The sequence below is a fragment of the Hermetia illucens genome, chromosome 1 (assembly GCF_905115235.1).
Source record: "Hermetia illucens chromosome 1, iHerIll2.2.curated.20191125, whole genome shotgun sequence".
Lineage (NCBI taxonomy): Eukaryota > Metazoa > Arthropoda > Insecta > Diptera > Stratiomyidae > Hermetia > Hermetia illucens.
This window is the reverse complement of record NC_051849.1, coordinates 104,372,020-104,392,502: the sequence shown is the minus strand read 5'-3', so window position 1 is coordinate 104,392,502 and position 20,483 is coordinate 104,372,020. Positions and strand designations below refer to the sequence as shown.

At 40.9% G+C, this 20,483-nt stretch overlaps 1 protein-coding gene and 1 long non-coding RNA gene across 2 annotated transcripts in view; one reads left to right on the top strand and one right to left on the bottom strand.

The window, feature by feature from the left end:
- The window catches only part of LOC119652132 (electron transfer flavoprotein beta subunit lysine methyltransferase-like), a 241,981-nt gene extending 222,994 nt beyond the window's left edge, over nucleotides 1-18,987 (bottom strand). Inside the window, exon 1 of the mRNA XM_038056074.1 lies at nucleotides 18,825-18,987. The gene's annotated coding sequence lies outside the window, so the exon portion shown is untranslated. The remainder of the gene's footprint in view (nucleotides 1-18,824) is intronic.
- On the top strand, nucleotides 18,620-19,578 carry LOC119652177. Its single transcript, XR_005249518.1, has 3 exons — nucleotides 18,620-18,805; nucleotides 18,868-18,969; nucleotides 19,035-19,578. It is a non-coding gene; the product is annotated as an uncharacterized LOC119652177 (long non-coding RNA).
- Nucleotides 19,579-20,483: the final 905 nt, after the last annotated feature.

Sequence of the window (20,483 nt, the reverse complement as noted above, 5' to 3'; positions counted from 1 at the left end):
TTTTTATTAATTTTTTTATTAAAAATTCAGGCATATTTAGAGAAAAAAATGCCCGCACATCGGCGCTATATAACTTTTGTTTCTTATGCCACCCTCTACCCCCACCCCAAATTTCATGTCAATTGGTTTTGACTGACAGAATTCGGAGGTCTCCCCGATTTTTAGCTGGACTATGTATATGCAGCAGATATCGATATGGAAACTTTTTGAGGCCTGGAGGTCATATATAGGCACTACTCGATTTTTTTTTAAACGTTTCGAGTAGGTAGCTAGAAGTGGATATAGGTCCCAATTAACTTCTTAAGCTCAGTTCACAGTTCGAAACTTGGCGGTATAACCGTTTTTGAAAAAGCGCATGTAACAGACAGGCAAACAGATACATAGTGGAAAACGAAACTTTATTAAAGACGGTGACTCTCTACTGACACGAAATTCAGTTGAGGAATTGAAATGAAAATTGAAATGAATGACATTATTCTACATTTAGCTGAAGGGGGTCTCTATACATTCTAAAGCGGGTGGAGATCTTACTAAGTTTAACAAAGTTTTAGTAGTTAAAACGTGACTGGATGGTTTAGTGATTAGAGCACTAGGTTGTCGCAATGGAAGGTCGCGCTTCAAATGAGTACCTGAGCCGAATCAGAGTAATAATCATATGCAAGCGCGAAGCTGGTTACACTGGCTTGAATGAGATTGGATTTTGCGCTAACAATTATTTTTATAGTAGGCCAAAGTTGTCTACTTCGCGTAAATTTGTTGCTCCCTGAGACATCATATGTACATATTCACACATATATATATGTGTAATGTGTTACAACAAAATATAATTTGTGAGATAGTTTTTCACGAGACCACCGTCGGCTTTCTCTTACTTTTCCGGCAGGTCAATGGGGGTTTGCTGAGTGCAACGCCTCGATTGACGGTGGCACGAGGGTTGATCCTTGTATCCAGGATGTAAGGGCGACGAACGCATTTATTGCTTCATCCATTTAAGGATTGGTTGGGGTTCAAGCATTGGAGAGGTTTATCTTTTTATTTCAAATCCTATTTAGTTGGCGTGTTTATTATTCGATAGGTTCATGAGAAGTCCCGTGTTGTTTTGATTTTCAGGTTTCGGTGCGGACGCATTGATAAAAGGATATGTGAAGTTTTAAATAATCGGTTATGAGGGATCGAGGTTTGCAAAGGACTATTTCTGTCTCGTTTTTCTTTATTTGTTTATATATTATTAAGGTTTTTTTGTAAAACAAAGCCTTATTAAAGTCGGATTGCTGCCTGTCTGTTACACACATTTTTCTCAGAGACGGTTATAGCGATTGACACCAAATTTGGTGGAAAGACGGGGAACTGTGAACGCTCACGCGTATAGTGAGTTACATCCTTACGTCGAATTTAAGAGGGGTGTACATTTTTTTCACCAAATATAGTCATGTGGAGTATCAAATGAAAGGCCTCTATTAGTACTTTCTGAAACCGGTCTTAGTTGGAAACATTGGGAACGCGGAGGGTCGAAAAGGGCCATATCTTTAAGGGACCCAGACTCAGAAACTACCCAACCGAAAAATCTGAAAAAAAAATCAAGAAGTTGCCACTATATAGTTCCTACGTTCCGAAATATTATTACAATTTTTAGTAATTGACGGCAAAAGCCTCCTTGCGTTCATCCTAGCATCACGATCAAATTTTGCAGCATTATAGGTTATAGCATAGAGCATGATCCTATCAAGTTTGCTGGATATCCAATTTTACTAACAAACTTATGATAGGTCAAACTTGCCGCTTCATTCAAGACTTTGACTATCATCATCAGCCGAGAGTGGCTATTCTCACATATTGTAATATATGCCTATATTACAAGCTACCTAGTAATGGGACAAAGGCACACTCAAATGTCAAATACACAAAACCTTTCATACCTAAACCATCCAGTTTCCAGACTTGTTTTTAAGGTTTTGTGTAAAACAAAACCTTATAAAAATCGATTCAATGTCTGTCTGCCTGTCACACGCACTTTTCTCCAAAACAACTAAGCCGATCCGAACGCAATTTGATGGTCAGATGGGAACTATGAAATCCCGCGTATGGGGGGCTCCCCATATATGCAAAGGGGAATTAAAAAAATTTTTCCACCGGATATAGTCGTGCAGGGTATTAAATGAAAGGTCTCGATTTATACGAAAGTGGCATTAGCTTTGGCATAAATTGCAAAGTGTGTGAGTAAGGAGTCAAAATGTACGCACTTAAAGTGAGACAGGACTCATTTTCGGAAACTACCCTACCTAAAAATCCGAAAAAAAAACAGGATGATGCGCTTGGATGAAATCTAGGCGTCAAAATATGACCCATTCTGATATCTGCTCAAATAAATTTACTAATAGTATATTACTAACTTTTAGAAATTTACTGAAAACCCCCCTTAAATCCGTACTAGGACTTCTGAATTTTGCACCAGCATAGAGGACAATATTTCATATACACGTCTTAAATTTCATCTGGCCATTAACGCCAAAGTTATAGCAGTTCAAACTTACTAATTTCGTGCGAATTAACAGCATCCATGGCTTAGGATGCTGACGTCATAATTAACGAGAATAATTGACATTCGAGTGAAATATTAAAATTCCATTATTAAACTCAGAGTGTGAAGCGTATGAGGTTGACTATTATCAATACAGGGGTTTCCATCAAATAATTTATTTAAATCTCTTTCAAAAAAATAGAGGGCAATGGAATTTTTAGCTATGTGACACGGAGCTGTTGTGCACTCGTTGCTCCTCACATCTTTTTCTTTTTCTTCAGCCTTTGCCCCGTTCATAAGCGGAGTTGGCTCGTCGTGATCGGTTTCGTCATTTTATTTTATCAAATGCCTTGTTAGGATGTAATCGCGAGGCCTTTAAATCCCCATCCAGCGTATCATGCCACCGTTGTTTCGGCCGGCTTTTTGGTTGCTTACCATTGACTTGTACAGACCAAAATTGGTAAGTGCATTCTCGTTAGCGTGAATTACGTGACCACACCATCGAAAACGGCTCTCTCGCAGTTTTTCCACGATCGGTGAAAACCCATATTGCGGATCTTCTCATTTCAGACGTGATTAAAACGTGTCACACCACCAGTGCAATGAACCATCTTCGTCTCCATTACCGCAAAACGCCGTTCATTGTCTTTTATAGTCGACCAACACTCAAAACTATAGAGAGCGGCAGACGGACGACATTGCAGTAAATTTAAGATTTGGGATGTGCGCTGATACGTCGATCACAAAGAACACCAATTGTGGAATGTCACTTCATCCAGGTTGCATCAATGCGTAAAGAAATTTCATTACGCAGTTCTCCATTGGCTGATAATATTGAGTCGAGATATTTAAATCGCTGAGTTCTGGCAATGGCAGTAACCTGCCCCTCGAGATATTTAAATCGCTCAGTTCTGGCACTGGCAATAACCTTCCCCTCGAGATATTTAAATCGCTCAGTTCTTTTTATACCTGAAGCCTCAAGCTTCTGGTCTCCCGACTTGTTTTATTTGTTGCAGTTGCTATTTTAGACATGATCTTCACTTTAAAAGGAAAAATTCTTTTGAGCAATATCCGTTATATGTACCGTTAGTTGATTGAAGTGTACATGCTGGCTCTTTCCATAATAAAAAATTATACGTGCAAAATGATTTCAATTGCATCGTAACTGCTGCGTGATTAGTTTCGTTATTTTTTCAAGCGATTTGTTTGATATTAAAAAGTTGTTCGTCTGGTTTTGAAACTGTGGTGCACTTTCTAGAAGATTCAGATAATTATAGTCTGACAAAGTAAAGTGGCAAAAAGTTGGGTGGGGGGTTTATCGACGAACAAGAAAAAGAGTTGTGCGGAAACAAAGGCGGCATTGAAGCTTAACGTGACCAGGAGTAGAATTTGCAAATAATCAATTTATTGACTGGACTTTTCAGCAAAGCCATGCCGCCATTCATAAAGCGAAGGCCACCATCGACTTTTTTAAACCTATAAATATTCCCGTACTAAAGTGACCAGCCAAAAACATCCACCTCAATTCAATCGAAAATTGATGGAGTGTACTATTAACACAAGCTTTCAAAAATGGACGTCAGTGAGACTTTTGAGGATTTGAGAGGACGAATGGCGAAAAATTAATGAAAAATCATTATTTGAATCAATGCAATCTAGACTAAGTTAATTCTAATAAAAGAGATCATACTTCGTATTAAACTATATTCACTTCAATTTTATGTGTTTATTTATATATTATATATATTTATACTTTTATATATTTTTTTTATAGAATATTTTTTTTTTTCATTTTTTGGTAGAACCATCATAATTCTACAAAACAAAATTACAATATATTTTTTTTTTTAAACAACAATATTTATGCTGCACATATAATTACTTAACAGAGTGTACTGCTTGTAGTTGCAGCTGCAAGAGTAGCTAGAGGGCTTGTAGGCCACATAAAATCGATGTTTTGGAGTCTGTAGATGGAGTACACAAAACTGAAACGTTAAACGCGACTATCTTAGAATCGTGTTTTTTAAGGTTTTATGTGAAACGAAACCTTATTAAAATCGGTTTACTGTCTGTCTCTCCGTTTCTGTCTCTCCGTCTTTCTCGGAAACGATTATAGCGATTGATACCAAATTTGTTGAAAAGGTGGCAACTATGACCGCTCACGCATATATCATTCTACCCCGGATTTAAGGAGGACCCCCCATAAATGCAAAAGGGGCGTGTTTAATTTTTTTCACCAAATATAGTCGTGTGAGGTATCAAATGAAAGGTCTTGGTTAGTACGTTCCGAAGCTGGTCCTACTTGTGACATTTGTTGGGAAGATGCACTCTCCATTTGAAATGGAGTGGAAAGTATTCATGGCTTTCACAGACCCATTCTCAGAAACTTCTCAAATTAAAAATCTGAAAAAAAAATCAAGAGGCTGCCACTATATGGGGGGGTTTCTGGTTTCTCGGCTTGTTTTAAAATTATCATCGTGCCGGACATGAATACTATGAAACTACAATACTACGGCAATCCAATCAATGCCAAATTTTACCACTCGTCACAGAGTGACAGCGACAGACCACAGTCGCTGAAGAAAAGATTTTCAATTTCTTTAAAATATATTTTTTTTTTAAATGAGGAAATCCAAAATTTACCATTTCGAAGCAGTAAGAATTTTATTTTTTTTTTTAAAGTTTAGACAAATCCCTTGTTCAGCGACTAGAGAATATGATATACTAAAGAAATTTTTCTGAAATTTTGATTGCGGATGAACTGTTATTGAGTTATGGTGTCCATGGCATGCCATTCCCAAAAAAAAGCATTCCTTGGAGATAGCTGTAGATCTGCAATTTTCATTTTCTTTTTGAAGGCTGGTTAACAGTTTCTTAATAATCTGTTGAAAAAAATCAAGGAAATGTTGTCATATCGCCCACTAGGACTTTATAGGCTTTTTCAAAATTCTTGCATGAGTACATTTCTAAATTATAATCAACAATGAATATACCAGTTGATTAAGCAACTTTTTACAAGTAAGGAAAAAATGGTTTACATTTTCGCAAAATGCAGCTTTAGGAACGCATAAACAAAACAAGATTTTTCAAAGGTCCTGGATTACCATCAATACTCTCCATACAGATAGCTTCTCAAATAAGGTAAATTATAGTATATTACTACAAAATTAGACAACGGTTTCGTCCAGGGCAGAGGCAATACATTATGCAATTGTCGCCTCACCTTAATCTGTGACCTATCAACTGCCACTTCCGTCTTCTGATCATACTGATCACACAGGAACCACGCTTCTTAGATATGCAAAGTGACCAAAGTCTTCGATGTCCTGCCCACTAATGGGATGATCCGTGAGACTGAGAACTTTGGTTCCGTTGGTGTTTTTCTCCAATCTAAGTTTACTTGCCTCTCGTTCCAAATCCAGAGCCATTCGGCCAAGGTTCAAGACCCGGTGACAGAGTAAATAGATGTTATCAACGTAATCAACATGTTTCAGATAAGTTGGCACCGTCCATTGAACTCCTTCGCGGAACTCCTCTCCGGACAAGGTACCGTGAACAATGCCACCGATAACAAAAGGAAATAATATCGGTGATAAGATGCAATCTTAACGGACTCCGCTTTCGACATCAAATTCTTCCGAGATTTTACTTCGATGCAGCACGTGACATTTTGCGCCATCATGTATTGCTTTGATAATGACTATTAGTTTCACCGAAATGCCCCTCCTGCGCAGAGCATTGCAGGTACATTCCCTGTCACACTATCGGAAGCTTCCTCGAAATCGATGAAGAGCAGGTGAAGCGAAGATCTAAATTCTGTGCATTGTTCCGAAATGATTCGTAGGGTGTTGATGTGGTGCAGGAGGATCTGGCAGCCTGGTTTCCGTCAGCCTGCTCTCTGTCGATTAAGCTTTTGAGATGTTTAATTCTGACACACTACTGTTTTACCTGTTATCCAATTGTCACATCGAACGAGTATGCGCTTGTTTAGAATCTCAATGGTCATTCCTTCTTTCGCTCTCTGGAAAATGTCTTCCCGGTGCTTCCTTGTAAGTGGAGTTAGCAGGTCTGCAGAAACTGCAGGAGCAGCGGTGAGTAGCTCTGCCCGAAGACCGTCAAGCCTAGTGACTTTACTCCTTTTGAGGGCATTGATTGCCGAGATGATGCCTCTTCGTTTTTATGAACGCGTTTGAAATACCCATTCAGTATGGAAAATCTGATCGTGCGTCTTTTGATCACATCTTCTATAGTAAAAGAGGAGGAAGTTAAATACGCAAATAACTGACGTTCCTACGTATATCAAAGAGACGCAGAAGTTTTATTATTCATTCGTTCGCTCGCAATTTGCATGTACGAAGTTATCAATTAGTACGTAAAGAACTATCAGCAGAGCTTATGGTGCCATGATTCGGTAAACTAAAAGCACTCGAAGCGGCTCAAAGGAGCTTATGAGTACATTCATATCCAGAATCACTATCAGTCCTTATCACATTTCCGAGCCAGACAAAATTTATGTTCATGGGAATAAATACTGAGCCAGTACCAGTTCACATACAGGAATTCACTGACTTTTGCATTCGTTGATAAGATAGCGGGCGTGCATGGCTTATCGTAATTTCCCTATCAATTATATTATCACACTCAATTGCTTCTTCTCTCCTTGACCGTTAACCGCAGAGGTTACTAATCTTATTTGGGGAAAGCTAGTCACCTAGCTTTAATGACAGAAAAGTGGTAATCAATGCAATTTCTCTGTATATGTGCTCCATTTACTATAAATAAACGAATTGTTTGTTTTTATACAAGGTATGTACGTATGAATAATTTTCAATCGGTACAATCATAAATCAAGATAAAAGCAGGAAACATCGATACGATCTCAATTTGCTAATTGGTGCCAAGCGGGGACTTTGCTGATTTTTCAGGATGTAATGAGTCGTACGATGGTAATTGAATCAAGAAAACTTTTTTGATTTGTTGTTTGTCTTTCACAGTACACTGCAACCATATAATTGAAATCGTTAGTAGCTAGTAAGCAGATTCATATATGTACTTTGTGGTGTAAGCTGTTTTATTGGAAAAAAAGTAAATATAAACAACTGGTCACACTACTATAACTTTTGCAATATTATCGCTTAAAGCGTAATCCAAAAATAATAATATTTTATGTGTAGAAGTATAGTTACTAAAATAAATTATTTTTTTTATATCAACTCTCAATAGATCAATATATTTGTTCTATCTTTTACTTAAAGCCTTTAACTAGTTTCTTAGGAAGCGAACCTCGGTCGTCATGGATGTTTGCATCCATTTTTGTGATATCATGCTGATATAGGCTTGTAGCTTGCACAACATTGAGGGTGATGAGGAGTGAAGCACAGCCTTATTACAATCTGCACAACATGGTCTATGTAGATGGTGCATCTAGGTTTAACCGTGGTTTTTTCCGCTTGGCATTCTCAAAAAAAAATCTACTTTCGTTCCCTGCCTTTTGTGTCACTGGAGCAAAATTTTTGTTTTTGAACCTCTCCATCTCCCTTATCTTTCGCAGGCACTTGGAAATAACTTGCCTACTAACCCTGACATGTTTGAACATAAATAACTGGAAAACCGCTACTTGTACGAACAATTTTCACACATTTTTTGCTTAGAATCGACCATTCAGTGTGGTTATTTCAAAAAAAATTTAGTCCCCAGAGGGGGGGCACACATCGCCGCTATATAACTTTTGTTTCTTATGCCACTTATGTTTTGTGTTGATTCACACAAAATCTTAAAAAGAACAAAATATTCAAACTGATGCTATGTGCTATTTTTTCGAAGCCAGTCTTAGTTTTGAGATTTGTTAAAAAGGCGGGGAGTGGGAGGTGTGGAAAGTGATGATTTCTTTAACGGACCTATTCTTAGAAACTAAACCGAAAAATCTGAAAAAAATCAAGAGCTGCCTCTATATGGTGCCCAGGCCTCAAAATAATCTCCATATCGATATCTATTCAAATTGAGTTAAAGACAGTATATTACCCTTTTTTTGGGAAAATTGTGCCTTGAGCTCGTCTCAGAGTTATAAAAGTTGGTAGTAATATAAAATATAATATGAAGCATATTATATCCAAGTTTGATCAAAATCATACTATCAGTAACAAAGTTGCAGTAGCTCAAAATTCTCTTAACCGTGTAAATTTACAACCCGAAGTACTAAATCTGACATGCTAAATGCATATACATAACGGGCTATGTATAAATGGGATAGTTCTACACTCAAATATACTCACACAAGAAGCAAACAAAACCTTTCATACCTTAAGCGCCCAGCTTCCGGTTTCCCGACTTGTTTGGGTCTATTTGTGAACTTAAGAGGGTCATCCCGTGTGAAGGCCGTTTTCTTGGCCTTCTTTAGGAATTTTTTGTGAAGAACTGGATAAAGATACAATTACAAATTTTTCACCATAGATTTGTTAATATTTTGAGCGTGCATAGTAATTTCCAGCCCGATCGCATGGTTCGTTATTGAAATACAAAGCAATTTATACACCTGTCTCCAAAAAAAGGTATTTTCCTGCTGCCACGCTGGAGGGCGTTGCGATCATCTTAAAGAAAAAATTTAAACGGCATTTTAACGTACAGACTTAACTACAGTTCGCAAACTAGGATTATTAAAAAATATTAAAAAAAAATTGTTGGTGTCGTGTTAAACTTTTTTTTATGAGTTTCGGTGTTTCTTCACGGCTTCTTCAATGAATAAAAGAAAACTACTGAATGAATCGTAATTATCCTATTTTGCGGACCGTAGAAATATGTTCTGAAAATCTCAAAGAATTGGATAGATTTTGGGCTATGGTGGCAGCCGCTTTTCAACATGCCGTTTCGATAAAAACGCATTGAAAAAGCAGAATGCGATTTTTAGCCATAAAACCCTAACTGATCATTAATCTGCTATGCCTAGTCCATAAACCTTAGGTTTCTTGAAGAAACACATGTACAGCCTTGGCTTCAATTCTTGTCCTTTTAGCGAAGTCATTCGAACGTCATTCGGACCGATAAATACGAGCTTTATTACGACAATCGACATAAATCTGGCATGTGACTTATCACTTGTTTTACACTATAATTTGCAAATGACTCCGAATATCGAAAAATCACTTTGCCGGCGATTCCGCGGATCCGACACACGGGATAACCCCCTTAAGATTGCGTCGTCCTCCGTTAGCTGTGGTGGTTAACCCGCTAACAGGAAAGTCGGCCGTGTCGATAAGATACAGTACAGAACCGAGTACACTTCCCTGAGGAACTGCTGCTATGATCTTATGTTGTTCGCTGAAAATATCTTTGTATTTCACCTGGAATCGACGTTTCGTTAAATACGATATTAATAGATTACGGAAACATTTTGTTATCGAATGCTTGCGCTACATCTCGAAATACTGCTGCGTAATATCTTCTGCTACAAACTCTGGCTAACTCCATCTACTCGCCCTGGAGTGTGATTTGCTGATGTTAATAATACTTGGATTGTTTTTAAAATTTCCGAAATTGTGCGCTTTATTATTATTCATAACTTATATGTATGTTTTCAGATAAATTTCTAAAATATGGTAAGATACTATTATTAACATTATTTGAGCAAATATTGGGCTGAGATGTATTTTGAGGCTTAAATTTCTTATAGACACCATTGTGAATTTTTCAAGATTTTTCGGTTTGATGGGTTCTGAGAACGAGACCTGTTACACTTAGGGAACAGGTTTTGTGCCCACACTCCCCATATTTAACCTTAAGAAAGTTTGTGTGTGTGCATGTGCTTGAAGTTGAGTAGATGCAAAGCCTCTGAGCACTCAGACCTTATTGGTCTATTGTACTTGATTCTCCCGTCTAACGGAATATCCCGGATTCGTTTATGTATCGCAGGATTTCCTTTAGTGGATGTGATGCTATCCGCTGCAGTTGGAGCGCATCAGCACCAAAAATCTGATGTCTGATGCGTCCATAGGCGGGGCACCCATATAGAAAATGTTCCGTAGATTCCGCTTCCTCATTATAGGATGGATACGTATCACCTTGGATAATGCCTATTCTGAACATATGCCCAGCTAGTGAATTATGGCCAGCCAAAATGCAAACAAAACTTCTGTAAGTCTTCCTGCTTTTCGACAGGATAAACTTTGTAGTATGTTTGTTTGGTTCTGACAGGAAAAGTTTGGTCTGTCTAGCAACAGGTTTCGCCACCAGTCATTATGGGGAGCTTGTTCCCAGTTTTTGATAGCAGGATCGGACAATGCTATTGACAGCCCAATTGCTGGTTCCGTTCCAGGCATGAGGAAATTTGAAGCGTCTTTTGCTAAGGTATCCGAGATTTCAGTTCCCTTTTACACCACAATGACCATGTACCCAGAGTAAATCCCTCGTATGGAATCTAGAAACAGAATTCAATCGGTTTCTACATACCTGAACGATTTTTGAAGTGATCAAAGTATTACTTAATGTCCTCAATGCAGCTTGACTATCGCTACAGATTGTGATGGGCCTGCCCTTCAACCGCTCGTCTATCATCCAGGTTGTCGCCCTTAGGATCGCATACACTTCAGCATGAAAGACCGTTATGTACTGTCCAAAGGAAAAGCCTACTTCTCATTTTTATTCGAGAGGTAGACTCTTGCTCCAGAACCATTTTCTGCCTTGGAGCCATCGGTGTAGAAGACGTCAGTATACCCTGACACACATTCTTCTGGTTCGTCCCAGTTTTCTCCCCGTTTCAAGAAAAAATCATATCTTCTACCAAACAGATGTATGGGGATCTGCGAATCGCTCTGAATAAACAAATTCAAGGGCTGCAAATTGAGTAATGCATTCAGAGCTGCGCCGGATGTGGTGATCATGGCACCGGTGATACCCAGACACACATTTCTTTGCAGTGTGGCTAGTTTACTAGTTAGTTTCACCTTAACTCACCACACTGTGGATGCATAAGTGAGCATCGGCCTGATGATAGCAACATATGTCCAGATTACTATTTGAGGCCTAAGTTCCCATGTCGAAGCAAAGGTCCATCTACACAGCCCATAAGCTGTGAGAGCTGGTTTCATCTTCATTTCTACATGTATGTTTAGGAGCTTCTATTCTTTTCCTTTTGACAAATTTAAGAGCTTTTATTCTTCGAAATAGGTTTCTCACATGTTTTTCGTATTTTACAAAGTTCAATACACAATTTCAAAAAAGTACTCTTATTATAACTCCGAGATATTAGAAATTATACTAATTTCCGTCTGTAACTGTTTTCTTTTTACACGAAACTCGTTCTTCTCACAATGACTGCGAGCTGTCTTTTTTCTTATTATTATTATTTTTTTCTCTGACGTTTCTCGTCACATACTCTGTTCTTCACTCTTGTAGCGAGGTCTGAACTGAGTGGAGAGCGCCGGTGGCGTCATCTGTCCGCTTGTATTCGAATCCTGCCGCGCCACATCACTCCTTTCTACACACCATTACGAAATCTCAACAAACAGCCAGCACAGCCATCCGCATAAGCTTGAACGTGTATTGGCAGATATTGCAGTTCGCATAGTAGTGAGTTGATCAGTATACTCCACAGAAGTAGCGATAGCACATCTTCTTGAGGGCAGGCTTTCGTCGCATCCGTTGTTAAGTAGCGATCAACATCCACTTCAGCACATAACAATCTCTGCGTTAGCATAGCGTAGATCCACTTTATTAGAGTTTCGTCAACACCATGCTCTCTGGCGGCGTCACAGAGCTTTTGGAAGGGCGCACAGTCAAAAGCCCCTTCAATGTCCACGAACACCCTCATCGCGTACTCACCCTTCCGAGTTCCATCCTCTATCTTTGAAACCAAAGAATGAAGAGCAGACGAAAATGATGTTAGGCTGATTTGCTTGAAGTTCTTTGGATTTGAGTAGTCATCTTTCCCAGGCTTTAGTATGAAGATTACCTTCATCTTCTGCCAAGAGCAAGGCAGGTAGCCCAAGACATCCTCGAAAAATATTCCTTAGAAGTTGCTCTAAGTGCTTTATACCCTCCTTTAGCATCGCTGGGTAGATGCCATCCATGTCAGATGCTTTGAAGTGTTCAAATGATAGTGTAGTAGCTCTCGCCTTTTCATTGGTAGCAACCGCTCTCCCAATGCCCCAATTTCCCTTGCAACACCTTCATGTTGAAGGGTTTCCAGAAACCGCCAATTCTCTTCTTCCCACTTCTGAGGCCTGTTCTCCCGGGTGGTGTACTTCCAAGAGAGTCTGCATAGACTCAGCTCTGGAGTTCATGAAAGTACCATCGGGTTTTCTAAGAGAGTCCAACGTGGCCGGCTCATCTTTATTAAGGACTCTGCACAACTTGGAAGTCTCCCTTTCACCTTCCAGTTTCTTACTGTATGCTCTAAAAGAGTCACGTTTCGAACGTTTTATGAGCCTCTTATATTCGCTGTGGGTTCCGGAAGCTTAGCCTGTCTTCATCTTTATTGCTTTCGGAAGCACGTTTTAGAAGTCGTCTGAGTCGCTGCAGTTCTCGGTTCCACCATGGAACCATTTTACCACGTTGGCCTCGGGAAATAGGATAAGCCTCTTCAAAGGACTCTAAAAGTGTGCGATTCAGAGTTTTCAATTGATCTTCTATCGTCAAATGAGTCCTTAATGGTCTAGGGAGCTCAACTTTGTCGCTAAGAAGTTCATTGAACTTCGCCCAATCCGTTTTTCTAGGATTCCATCTTTGTATTACAGGCTGTTCGTCTGCAATAGTTAGACTAAATTCTAAGTAACGGTGATCTCAGAGTAAGACTTCATCTAGCACTCGCCAGTTTCTAATCATCTCTAAAAGCTTTGAAGTCCAGATTGTTAGGTCAATTACTTCACTTTCTTTTGGCCCCACAAACGTACGGGCGCACCTTACTTTTGCGGTAACCAGACAAGCTGAAGTGATAAAATCAAACAGCTTCTCTCCTCTAGGATTGCATTTGCTACTGCCCCAATAATAAAAGTTCGAGGCCACTTGATTCTGCATACACTACCAGATCCCTTAGTTCTTGCGTCGGCGGAGGGGACAAAGAATCATAGGGTAAGTAAGCAGAGGCAGCTATGACGTTTCTTTTCTCACCATTAACCTGGTATCGTAAGTTGATCGCAACAAGATCCTGGGAACAGAATTGTCTCAGCATGATTGCCTCTAACAATTTTGACATCAAAACGCAGGCCCTCGGTCTCGAGGATCTTTCAACGAAGAAGATTCTAGCCCCGTTGGCTGATCCAATACCACAGATTCTGTTCAAATGAACCCATGGCTCTTGAACCAGAAAAAATATAAGGACAGTCCTGCAACTTTGACAGCTTTGCCGCCAGTAGATAGGAAGAAACTTTGGCATGCTGGAGGTTGATTTGACTAACTCTCACGTCTGTAGCCATAAGTATAGTCTAATATGAAACCGCCATTAACTGAAAAGTCTGCTGCGTTCAGTGTGGATCTCAACGGGGTTACCAGCTTGTCCTCACCTTCCGCCGAAAGTTCCGTTTTCTTGTGTCCGATTTCTCTGGATATCGCCACACTTGCTGGTGTAGCAACGTCCATGTCCTCATTCCCAAGAAACTTCACCTTCTTTCGCAGTGCCTTCCGTTGTCGTCGGCTAGAAGCTCCCCCAGGTTCACAGAGTCCGGGCTGCATGGATCTATTTTCACATACCGGCGTTGGACCAGTTACGTCCAAAATATCAGATTCCCTTTCTTCCGTTTTTCCAGGTACAGGCGGAGAAGGCAAGTCTAAGGTCAATTCTCCTCTGCGGCTAAAGTTTCCTTCTGCCGAGCCTTCCTCTCCCGTATTTTAGAAGAGTTAGGCAACAGTGTCACCGACAGGCCGGCCGCAGTAAGATTTAGTAGTAAACTATCACAAGCTCCCCCATCACGACAACGTGGTGTCCGAGGGGAAGCTGAAAAAGGTTAGTGTAAACACAAGCTGTTCCCTGCCATTAAGAAGCATCTGGAGTGAAAGTACGGAGAGATAAATTATAGTTTCAACCAGGTTTACACGGGGCATAGAAGGTAATGCCTTTACTTCTCAATATTTCAGTTAAAATTGGACATTTCACTTAATTTTTCGTAGTGCGATGGAGCTCCGGAGACTCGCCCATGATAGGAAAAACCAAGAAGATATTTTGGTTAAATTTCTGGTACCGCAAAGTCTGGTATGGAGAACGCAAGCAGGAGGATTAAAATGCGATGAAATCCATAATCGAATCTCACGAGAGTATGTTGAGAAAAGGAGAGCCCTAGATAGAATGAGCTAACTTCGCCACGTGATACACACCATGGGGTAGAGGGGATTCAGGAGTAGTTTTAGTGAGCAAAACTCCAGCACATTCCAGCGTCTTTTCAGGATTTCCACCCCGTTAAAAAACTATGGACAAACAATCGATATTAATAACATCTTGTTTTGGACAAAATCTTAAAAATGTAGCTCAACAATGCAGCAGCAGCTGAAGATTGAAATGATTAGACGGTTTTTTCTTTTCGCTACTATTTTATTTTAATACAGATATATCACGATTGACCAGATATTTCTAGTTTTACCAGAGAATTACTGGGAGTGTGTCGTGACCAATGCTTCTTATTCATCTACGGGTGATCTTTTGTAAAGGTGCAATTAACAGGATGAAATTCAGCAGAGAGTTTTACTAGCAAACGCGGTATATAGCTTCTGAACAATAAAGCCAAGAGAAAGCACACATGGTAAACATGACAAACAAATGTAAAACCTCCGTTATATGTTTATACTAGTGTGAAAATTAGTCGTCTGACACAAACCAAGTAAACGTTAATTTGGCGGGAAATCTTAGGGCCAATAACGCTTCTTCAATGGTAAACCACCCTAAAAGTCATTGACGGACTGAGTAAAATAGCCGGTTCCAAGCCCGGTTGTGAAAGGAGGAGGGATGGATAGCTTCAGTCTGAATGGCTGTACGCCACCGCAGCGTCTCAGGGGGTAGGTCAGGAAAGTGCAGGAACTTTGCAGTCTTGCAGATTACTCACTAAGGAAGCCAGGTGTTGGCAGCTAGTGATAAAATGTACCACCAAAAATGAGAAGAAGAAGAAATTTGAGGTCCGGTACGAAAGTCCTGGGGGGTTTAACGTGAGTACCTGCCGTGAAGGCTTAATCCCACGGTCCTCTTCGGACACGGATTGATTTTGGGACTACAATCAGAGCCCCGCCATGCAAGCACAGCGGTCCTGGTTTATACTGAGTGCAGGCTCAGCATTCATACCAGTGGATGCGAGGTCTATCTAACACCTCTGCCGCAACTAAGGGGTACGGCGCCCGAGTTGTAAAACGCAACTCCACGCGTGAGCTCCGGGGAGCTCTGCCCGCGATGTAGGCATAACCACAACCACCATGAAACTCCCACTAGGGGGCCAACCGCAAATAACCGGGCCGAGAGCCAGGAATTCTTCTGGAGCATATGCCCTCAGAGGGCCATCCCGGTTCCCATGGTACCAGATAACCTCCGGCGAGGCTTCAGATGAGTTCCTTGCAGACTCGGGTCTGATCGCCCTCCTCGAGTACGTGGGGAGGTCCGGTACGGATAACCGGCGGGAGTTGTCTGACTTGGTGACTGGGTGGGGCTCTCGTAATGAACAGCACGGCGTCGAAACCGCTAGTCGTGGGGCGGTTTGACGTCTAGGCGCCACGACGACCAGGAGCACAGCTCCGCCTGCTGCAGCTGTTTCGCCATAATCTGTGGCGACCACTTCGGCAGGTTCGTGTAGGAAGTGGATGAAATGGACTGAAGAAATGAACCTCTTCATCATCTGCTTCTACTAGGAAATAACGGCAGGGGCAGGTACAACATCTTACCGCCCCTTGTTGCACCAGAGATTCATCGAGCATTCCCGCAATTCGCGCACGTGACTGTGCAACGAGTCGCAGACCAGTACTGCTTTATTACTCGCAGCCACACAATCCCGGCCACCATCAGGGAACGTGTTCGACTTGAGGTCATCGGGGAAACTGGTGGCCGAGGGTCGATGGGGGCAGAGGCGGCGGCATTAACAACACCACGCCGCACTGCAGGCAACAGGTTCAGTACTCGCCGAAGCACTCTTCTCCACCGTCCAGCTGAGGTTTCCGCTGGGGTTCGGGAAGAATTCCAAAAAACGTGTATAGAATTCTCGGATATGGATCCTTTGCATAGACCAGGTCTTCCCAGGCTCTATGCATCGCCAGCAACTCCGGGAATGCTATCTCAAATCAATGATGAGATTACATCTCGACTGTGTGCTGATATGTCGCTGCTGCAACTACAATCACTTGTGTATTGTTGTGCAGTTGCGGCTATCAGATTGCACGGTCAGAAGATTCGCTTTCGTGTTATTGGTTTGAATGACAGAAGAGATCCACCATGGAAAATTCGTCTGGAACGTCGGCGGGTCTCACTAAGGCAGGACATTGCTAGACTGATTCAGATCAGCACTGGCAATGCCAGCAGACGGGTGAGAAATAAAGTGCAGAGTGTTTACCGGAACTATGCCATCCCCAGTGAGACACCCGTAGTTGAAATTCTGGACACACTATGCAGTCGGTTACCACGGTATGGCGAAAATCATTCCAGACGTGTCCAGAATGCAACATACGCGAGGAACCAGCGGAGCTTTTTCAGATCTCTCAACGAATCCCAACAGAGTGTCCAGACAATACAGTTCTCGGTGACAGAAGCGAAAGAGTATTGGGGTGGACTGTGGGGGTTACCCGCCCAACATGCTGAGCATGCTGAGTGGATCACCGCCGAAGGCACCCGCCATGCCAATACGCCTGGCATGAATTTTGCGGAAGTTACCGAAGAGGAAGTTCGACGAGCCATAAACAGCTCGAAGAACTGGAGGGGCCCAGGTCTGGATCGGGTGAAGAATTTCTGGTATAAGAAATTTACCAGCATACACAGTCGGTTGGCACGCAGTATAAATGAGGTCATGAGTCAGCCGGAGGAATTTCCACCCTTCCTAACTGCGGGGATTACCTACCTTATCCCTAAGAAGGACACGGTGCAGGACTCCACAGACACAAGACCGATCACTTGCTTACCAACCCTCTACAAATTCATCACGTCCATTATTAGTGGAAGGATCAATCGCACTTCGAGACCAACAACATTTTGTCCGAGGAGCAGAAGGGCTGCCGAGTTTGGTCAAGGGGTTTCAAAGAGCAACTCATTATCGACTCGGTAGTTGTAGGACAAGCAACTAGAGGCCAAAGAAACCTTTTCAACGTTATGCCAAGGCTTTTGATAACGTTCCGCATACCTGGCTAATCGATATCCTACATCTGTATCGCATTGATCCGAAACTAATAAAGTTTTTGGCGACAGTCATGGAAGGGTGGCATACCAACTTATCAGTCCGTACATCTGAGGGTGCTAATACCTTAGAGCCCATCCGTATACGGAGGGGCATCTTCCAGGGGGATTCGTTGAGTCCCCTTTGGTTTTGTATGGCACTGAACCCCCTCTCATGGCTACTGAATGATGCTAGAGGGCATGGTTTTGCAATAAAATATGGCCTACGTGCTAAGCGCGAACTGACACACTTGATGTAGTTAGATGACATCAAGCTGTATGCTAGGACTGACAACCATCTTAGAAGTCTGTTGCCAATAATAGATATGTTCAGCCGGGATATTCGGATGGAGTTTGGATTAGACAAGTGTCGAATCCAAGCCATCCGCAAAGGTCATCACGAGCCGCATGCCGGACATAGCATTGGTGACCTCCAGTGCTAGTATTAGGTAAAATCCGGCATCTGCCGAGATTGTGATAACTCGGGTAAAGAGAAAATTACTGGAAACGACTCTAAATTCTAAGTTCAATACGCCTTTGGTTTGGATCGGTCTTAATGTTTTACTCTGTCTAGTCTCATTACATTTGCCCAGTATCATATCACATTTTTGTTTCTTCAAAGTTTTTCCTCTGTTCCGAGTTTCAAAACTTTAAAATGTTCAGTTTAATTTTAGATTTCATAACAGTTTCCGGTAGTATTCTTTCCAAAACTCGCGACATCTGTGGTGAAGCACTTAAGCATCAGCCTCGATAAAACATCTGTGTCGGCAATACAGGGCGCATAACCTATAATTCCATTGTTTACGACCAGTCCTCGACAGGTTTCGTGCCTCGGTGCTATTGGGATACGGTGTGTGTTTACTGAGTTTCCACTAAGGATTTTTGCCCTATATCCAATTGGCAACCGTGTTTGATGTGGTGTGAGCTGTTATTTCATCGAAGGAAGCAAACGTACCATATGTTCAGAGGTAAACAAAGTTGAACTTACCCTGGCAGTCAGGAACCTTTTTAACGGTATTATTTATTTTAGAACACCCCGTGTAATTCGGTCGCGGATTATTTTCGTTCACTAGACGTTGATATATCCGAATATTAGGATAATTGTCATTTCTTAGTGGAAGCCCGGCAACAGGTACTTATCTGTTACTGTATGGTTAGCCAGAATAGCTAGAACTGTTTTGTCATTTTTGTTTTCAGACATAACCTAGAAAAGTCTGTGTGTTGCCGGCCACTGGAAGTCAATGTATATTACGTACTTCACGGTTAGCAAATCGAGGGTTCTGGTATAATATAAATAATAAGACTAAAATATTAAGTAAACATTTTTGATACCTCCTTTCGTTTCGACTACGTCACGGCTCCAGTGGCCGCGTGTTTTGATGAAACGAAAATAAAATGTTTCGACATCTCGGTTACCTTTCGAAATATTGAAAAATGAAACTTTTAAATTTATTGAACATCAGGTCATTCACTGCCAACTTGCATATTTCCGTCAGCAATTGTCTTGTCAAAGTATGTGCATGACGAAAACCGATTTCAGTTACATTTTATCTCATAATTATTGATAAAACTGAATGAAATGTTCGTTGACATTTCTTTCAACTTGTTGAAGTTAACACTGTCATTTTCAATGTTAACCGTCAAATTTGAAAGAGACGTTTTCCTTATAAATTACGGAAAATCGTGGAGCAGTTTAAAAATATATGAAAATCTGTGTATTTTCATATCAACCGTTTTCCGCCAAATGATTTATGAAACACGAAAATGAGGACAAGTTGGAATGTTTGGTGAAAATCAACGCGGTGTTCATTTACAACGTTGTAGTCAGTTGGCGGAAATAAATTTCATTCATAAATTTTATTAAAACGAATGCGAAACTGAGGGACCACTCGGTTGTGATTTGTTTCTTAAGGTTTTGTGTAAAACGAAACCTTATTAAAATCGATTCAATGTCTGTTTGTCACACGCGCTTTTTTCCAAAACGGCTGAACCGATCCGAACGAAATTTGGTTGATGGGAATTACACGCATACAGCGAGTGGCATAAATTTAGGTGGAGTTTAAAGGGGGGCCCTCCATACATGACAAGGGCGTTTCAGAAATTTTTTTCACCGGATATAGTCGTGTAGGGTATCAAATGGACTGGAACTGACATTAGTTAGAGACAGGACTTATTTTCGGAAACTACCCAACCTAAAAATCCGAAAAAAGTCAGGGAGGTTCGTTTAGATAAAATCTAGGCCTCAAAATATGTCCCATTCCTATATCTGCTCAAATAAACTTACTAATAGTATATTAATAACTTTTATAAATTTACTGGAAAACCCCCCTTAAATTCATCCTAGGACTTCCGAATTTTGCACCAGCATAGAGGACAATATTTCATATATACGTGTTTTCATGGAAATCAGGCCATTAACGCAAAAGTTATAGCAGTTCAAACTTAGCAATTTCACGCGAATTAACTGCTTCCAAAGCCCCATTACCGCAAATAAGATGCTGACGTCATAATTAACGGGAATAATTGACATTCGAGTGAAATATTAAAATTCCATTCAAGAAGAATCTAACTATCCCCAGCCTTTTTTTATATTTGAGGTTACATTCTTGGCATATGCTAATAATATTAAACTCAGAGTGTGAAGTG